We start from the raw sequence: 6,000 nt of genomic DNA, 5'->3' as shown, positions 1-6,000 counted from the left end.
TCAGCCTGTGGGTTTGCCCAGAATGGGGTCCTAGCCACCAAGCTGGCCGGTCCATTCCCTCTGCGTTTATTTCTGATGCGCGTCAGGGTGAGGGCACAGGTGCGACTGCACGGCCGCATGTCGAGTCCATGCTTGTGTGGGGTCTGTCCACATCCCGAGACAGCCCGTGGCAAACCCAGGGCTCAGGGGAGGGAGGAAGCGTCCATGAAGGCAGGGAGGGCGCACACCCCCATCACGTCTCGCCTGGCACACAGGTGCTGCTCGCAGGTCAGGTCGGGAAACGTTTTCTTACCGCCGTCTCCTCGACCTCACCAAGAGCAGAGCTGCCAGTCGTTCTGGGTCCGTCTATGGTTTTAACGTCACGGCAACTAGCTGGCTGTGGTTAATCAGCCCAATCACCCACCCACTGGACTGTCTGGCCACGTGCAGTGGAGCCTACTTCCAGAGGTGCACCAGCGCCAAGTCCTGCCTGGGCCATGGGGCGGGCGAGGAAGCGCCAGAGCACAGCTTCCTTCCTTATTCCTGACTTACTATAAATCTTGCTCTTCCGGGCTTGTCCCGGCTCAGCCTCCTCCGGCGGGGGCAGCGGCCGGCAACACCCACACGGCCCCTCGCAGTAACCAGACGCTTCCACAGACTGCATCCACCATTCATCTGTAAACAGCTCCAATCCTGCCCATTTTACAGATGGAGACACTGAGGCCAGGAGGCCACAGGTGACTTGCCCCAGGCCACACCGACAGGGAGAGGGCAACGGGGTCAAACAGCAACCTCCGTGACTCCAGAGCTGGGGTCTCGCATCCCCCACATGTGGACGGGCGTCCTCCGGTGGCTTGCTGGCTCCGCCGGACCCTGCGGCACGGCCCTGATGCAACGTCCACCCGGCAACAGTCCCTCCACCACAGGCACAGAGGTTTAATTCCTGCCGTTTATGTGAACAGAAATTACTCACTAAAATTTAATTTGGTAAATTCCAGTCTTTGTAAGCAGTTAATTCAATGGAGACACGACCAGCCAGTCAGCAGCCAGGCCCCCAGAGAACAGTGATTGCTCGGCATCCCAGGCTGCTTTAAATTCACATTCCCTCATTATTATGTCAAGGACACTCATTATGTGACTCAAGAAAATGTTTCCCGTCTAGAAAAATAAAACACAATCTTGTGCGGTGGGTTAGCATTCTGTCAGTTGTTAAATGGGGAGCTTTGAAGGAGCATGATTTCTGAGTTATGTGGCCTGATGATGATTTAACCATGTCGGCTGGGGACAACTATCTATCCAGCCCAGAGCAGTGCCGTCCAACAGACCCACCCTCATGTCTCACGGGTCCCCTCAGAGGCTTCTGCCAGAACCGAGGAACCGGACCCCAAATGCTCGGGGGCTGGGCAGGGGCTGGGGTGACAGAGGCGCGTCTCAGGTCAGCACTGAGACCTGGATCGTGCACACACCTCCCTGTGTGGACCGGACATCTGTGGACTTCCTGCAGAGTGAAGTGTGACAGACAGACTGTCCACACCTGGTGAGCAGCGGGGCCAGGGAAGCAGGGCACCTCTAAGGTCCGTGACAGTCTGACTCATCACCCACACCGCACTGATTTGCTTCTACTGGTTCAGGGGAAGCAGAGCCAGGTCCCTTGGGTCAAGGAGAGAGGACGAAGTGGATCTTGGAGACCCTGAGTCAGAGGTCACTACAGACAAGGCAGATAAGAGGGGACCATCTCACACACGGTGCTTGGTACACCAACGTGTTGTGTTCACAGGCACAATGCAGTTCAGAGGGGCTGCAGTCCCCAGAGCAATCAGGGAGGCCTCCCTGGAGGTGGGCGGGTGGAGAGGCAGAGCGCTCAGGGTGTACCCAAGAGGTGAGAGCCCCCCGGGGAAGTGAGAGCCCAGAGTCGTGAATGTAACAGGCAGAACTAGAGGGCCGGGCTCTGGCCAGCAGAGAAGGGGCTGAGGGCAGTGGGGGAGTAGGGAGGAGCGGAGCAAGCCGGCTCGTCAGCAAGAGCACAGCGCCCACAGCAGAGGGGCCAAGACTGCAGGTGAGTGGACGTGGCCAGTGGTGGAGGCCACACGATTCCAATAGGTCGGAGGTGGGTGTCAGTCTGGAAGCACGGTCCTGCCTCCATCGTGTCCCTGCGATCCGGCCTGGAACTGTGTTTCCGTGGCTGTGAAATCGGGCTGCAGATCTCTCCGGCCTTCTGAGGGTGCGTGTGAGGACCAGACGGGTCAGGACACCAGCACGACCTGTAACCCGGATGTGCCCTCTGCTTCTGAGGTCTGGGGCTGAGGTGGGCCTTGAATCTGCCATCCACCTGGCGAGAATTGCATTCCTCAACTCAGGGTCCTTGCCACAGGCCTGGCAGTGGTCCCACAGGGGAGTGACTTTTCTGGGGATAGATTCATGCCAGGGTGTCCACGTTTTCCCCCCATCCTACAAGGCGCTATCAGACGGGTGTTGACAAGTGACGGCTTGCAGCCTGTCCCCAGCCCCACTCAGAGGGTGCTCACCTCCACCAGACCCTTGTTCCCACCCCAGCATCTCATGCTGAGGTCACACGTCACAGCTAATGCCGGCGAATTTGGATGTGTACCCTCGCCCTGACCCCACCCCTAAACTGCTGCTGTGTTCACTGGCCTGCTGGATGTCACTCTGTGGGTGAGGGCCTCCTGCTAAACAGACCCAAACGGGCTCCTGGAGCCCCCTTGCCCACATTTGTTCTCTGCTCGTGTCTCACACCCGCATGTGCCAGGCTTCCCGGCCGCACTGCAGGCAGCTTCTGAGACTCTGCTCCCCTCCCCCACACCCTGGCCACCTGACTGCCCGCCAGCCCCTGTCCCCTCAGTGCTAATGCGGCAGCCCCCAACCAGGATTGTTGCAGACATGACTAGCTAAGATGCGGTCATACAGGATGAGTGGGTCCCTAACCCAGTACAACTGACATCCTTACGAGGAGACATGTGAACACAGACACCCACACACAGACAGCATGAAGGCAGAGACTGGGGTGAGCGTCTACACGCCAAGGAGTGCCAAAAATGCCAGCATCCACAGTCATGGGATCGAGGCCTGGGCTGGACTCGCCCTCCCAGCCTCAGCCAGAACCAGCCCCGTCGCCCTGACCACCCAAAACCGTAGGACGCTAATTAGTGTCTGCAGCTCACCCCCCGTGCTCAGCACTCTGTTACAACAGCCCTAGGAAACGAATGCACCAAGTCCATCATTACTGGAAGGGGGGAGAAAACTAGAATGAACCCCACGTTGAATCTGAACCAGGTGTATCGATGTGAACCCGGGGTTTCCGGTATCTGGAGACAGCTGCAGAAGTGTAAGCATAGCGTGTGTCCACGTGTGTGCGTGCATAACGGTGATTCACAGTACGTCAGAACACACAACACACGATGACACATACAATGTGTAGGTTCATACACAGATAATGACGATATGTAACATAACGTCACACAGCACCTTACAGACAGTTCTCAGCTCTGTCCTTTCAGAAAACCCAAAGGCAGGGACACTCCAACAGCATTGAGCACATCTAGCATCTGCGTCTTGGCTTCTAAATACCACTTTCCACTAACAGAAGAAAGGGCTCCTCGGAGAAAGGGCTCATCCCAGGCCTGGGGAGGTCGAGGTGAACCTGAGGCAAGGAGGCGTTTGTAAAACGATGGGGATGAGTCAGGACGGGTCAAGGGGCACAGAGGGCCCCCAGTGGCCAAATACGAGACAATGTGAGTATGAAACTGAATGTCGGTACGAACGGGTTAGAACCTCATGAATAAAGTGGGAAACCATGAGTTCGTATAGATACATACAAATGAATTAAACGTGATGAGAAATAAAATAATTACACAATTTGAAGTGTGGTGTCACAGTGCAGAAACATGACAGACGCCATCCTAATGAGGTGACCAGAGCCATCCCCTCCAGCTGCAGGACAAATGGAAGCAGGTGCGCTGTTCCTGCGGATGGCGCATGAACGGACATTTATCTGGAGGAGGCACTGGATGGACAAGAGACCTGTCCTGTAACCTTCAGCAACCTCAGGGGAAAGCTGAGGACTTGTCCAGCCCGAGGGAGGCGCGGGGACAGAACTCAGTGCAGCACGTGGGGCTGGAGTCACACACGTCATTGCACAGCTGGAGGGCGGGGGCTCCCGCATCGAGCACACCGTTGCTAATCCCCTGGTTTTGTGGCTGCGTCCTGGTTGTGCGGGACAACGTCCTTGTTTACAGAGACACACACTGAAACCGTGCACAGTGAACAGGCAGCAGGTCAGCACTTTGCTCTCAAATGACTCAAGGAAACACAAACTTTCATGCTGTGTTTAGCTTTTCTGTGTGATTACTTTTATTAAAAAAGGGTTTGCAGAGAGCAGACCTCTGGACTTGCCCCCCTGGGGCTCTGAGCGGGTCTCAACGGGACGACCACACTCTGAGTAGCTGGCTGGCCCTGGGGCCACCAGCTTGCCACCCTTCCAGGTCCGTCCTTTGCCTTCCACCAGGATGGCTTCTCTCTCACACCCTGCAGAGTTCGCTCCTGGATGCCATCCAGGGCTCAACCCCAGTGCCACGATCTCAGGGAGGCCTCCCTTCTGGAAGCTTCCTTGCGCTTTCCGGAGTCCAGAAGCTGTGACATCTGACCACCGCCTTCCTTGTCCATCTCAAAGGCAGGGCTGGTGCACCTGTCATTGTGGTGACACCTTCCCCTGGGGCTCTCCGCCTCCTCCTCTGCTCCTGAGCGCCTCCTGAAGACCCGGGCCCACAGACGATCAAGGACGAACTCCTCATCCTCGGGTGAGCAGATCCACAGCTTTAATTCCACGAAAACTTGATTCCCCTTCACTCCGTAACCTAAAACAGACACAACCTCCAGTGGTCGGAATGTGGATGTCTTTGGGGACCGTTATTCTGCCTGGAGATGCTCACCACCTGGGCCCGTTGCCTGCATACTTGTTTGTTGAGCAAGTCTCTGGAGGAAACATTCAGCTGCTCTGGGGGTCTGCACGTCCTGGGTCAGATCCTGGCTTTCGTCTGGGGCCTTGGGCCACTTACCTCCTCTGGACCTGTTTCCTCCTCGACGGGATGAGAGTAATGGCTGGACCTTCGTCACAGGGTCTCCGACGACTCCAGGCAAGAGCGAGTCCCCGGCGAGTATCTGGCACACAGTACGTGCTACTGAAACATTCGCCAGTGTGTTACCGACCTGGCTGAAGCCGCTCCAGTGATGGCAGAGCGCGGGCAGCAGCCTCCCTCTTTATTAAGACAAGGCTCCCTTCTAGATAAAGCTTCCCATCCCGACTTCTTCTGTGTTGGTTCCCTGGGCTTCTGTGACAAACTGTCACCAACTTAGTGGCTTAAAGCAACACACGTTTATTCTCTGCCGACTCTGGAGGTCAGAAGTCCAAAATGAGTCTTCAGAGGCTAAAACCAAGGAGTCAGCAGAAGAGGGAAATCTGTCCCCTGTTCCTTCTGGCATCCACGGGGCTCCTGGCCACCTTGCAGGCTGCTTCCCCCGCCACCTTCCCCTCCGCGCACCCTGACCTCCTGCATATCCTTGGTCTCTACGGCCAGTAGAGTGGCATCTTTGGGATGGATAGTGACGCAGGCCATGCAGTCACCTCACAGGGGCCACATATGGGGAGAGCACACTGTGTGTCTGCACTTGCCTTCCGCCTTTATGCTTTGGGAGCCGGAGGCCCAGGAAGGCTGGGCCTGGCCTCCTCCTCCCACAGACCTGGGTATCCCCCACCTGGCCTCACGGGGCCCCTGGGCAGCAGGCTCCAGCTGCAGCTCTTTGGGGACACCCAGCCCTAGAGAACTCAGCAGAGCTGGGGTAACGCTCACTCTCACCACCTCCAATGTGGCCGGCCCCCCTCCCAGGGCCCTCAGAGATGCACCTGCCCAGGTCATCCACTCGGGTGCCCGCTGACGGATGGAGCTCTCCTGCAGAGAGTGGGAAAGGGATGCATGGAGGAAGTTCCTCTTCCCCGGAGCTGCAGGA

The sequence above is a fragment of the Ursus maritimus genome, unplaced genomic scaffold (assembly GCF_017311325.1).
Source record: "Ursus maritimus isolate PB19 unplaced genomic scaffold, ASM1731132v1 scaffold_14, whole genome shotgun sequence".
NCBI classification, from domain to species: domain Eukaryota; kingdom Metazoa; phylum Chordata; class Mammalia; order Carnivora; family Ursidae; genus Ursus; species Ursus maritimus.
This window is presented reverse-complemented; position numbering follows the sequence as displayed.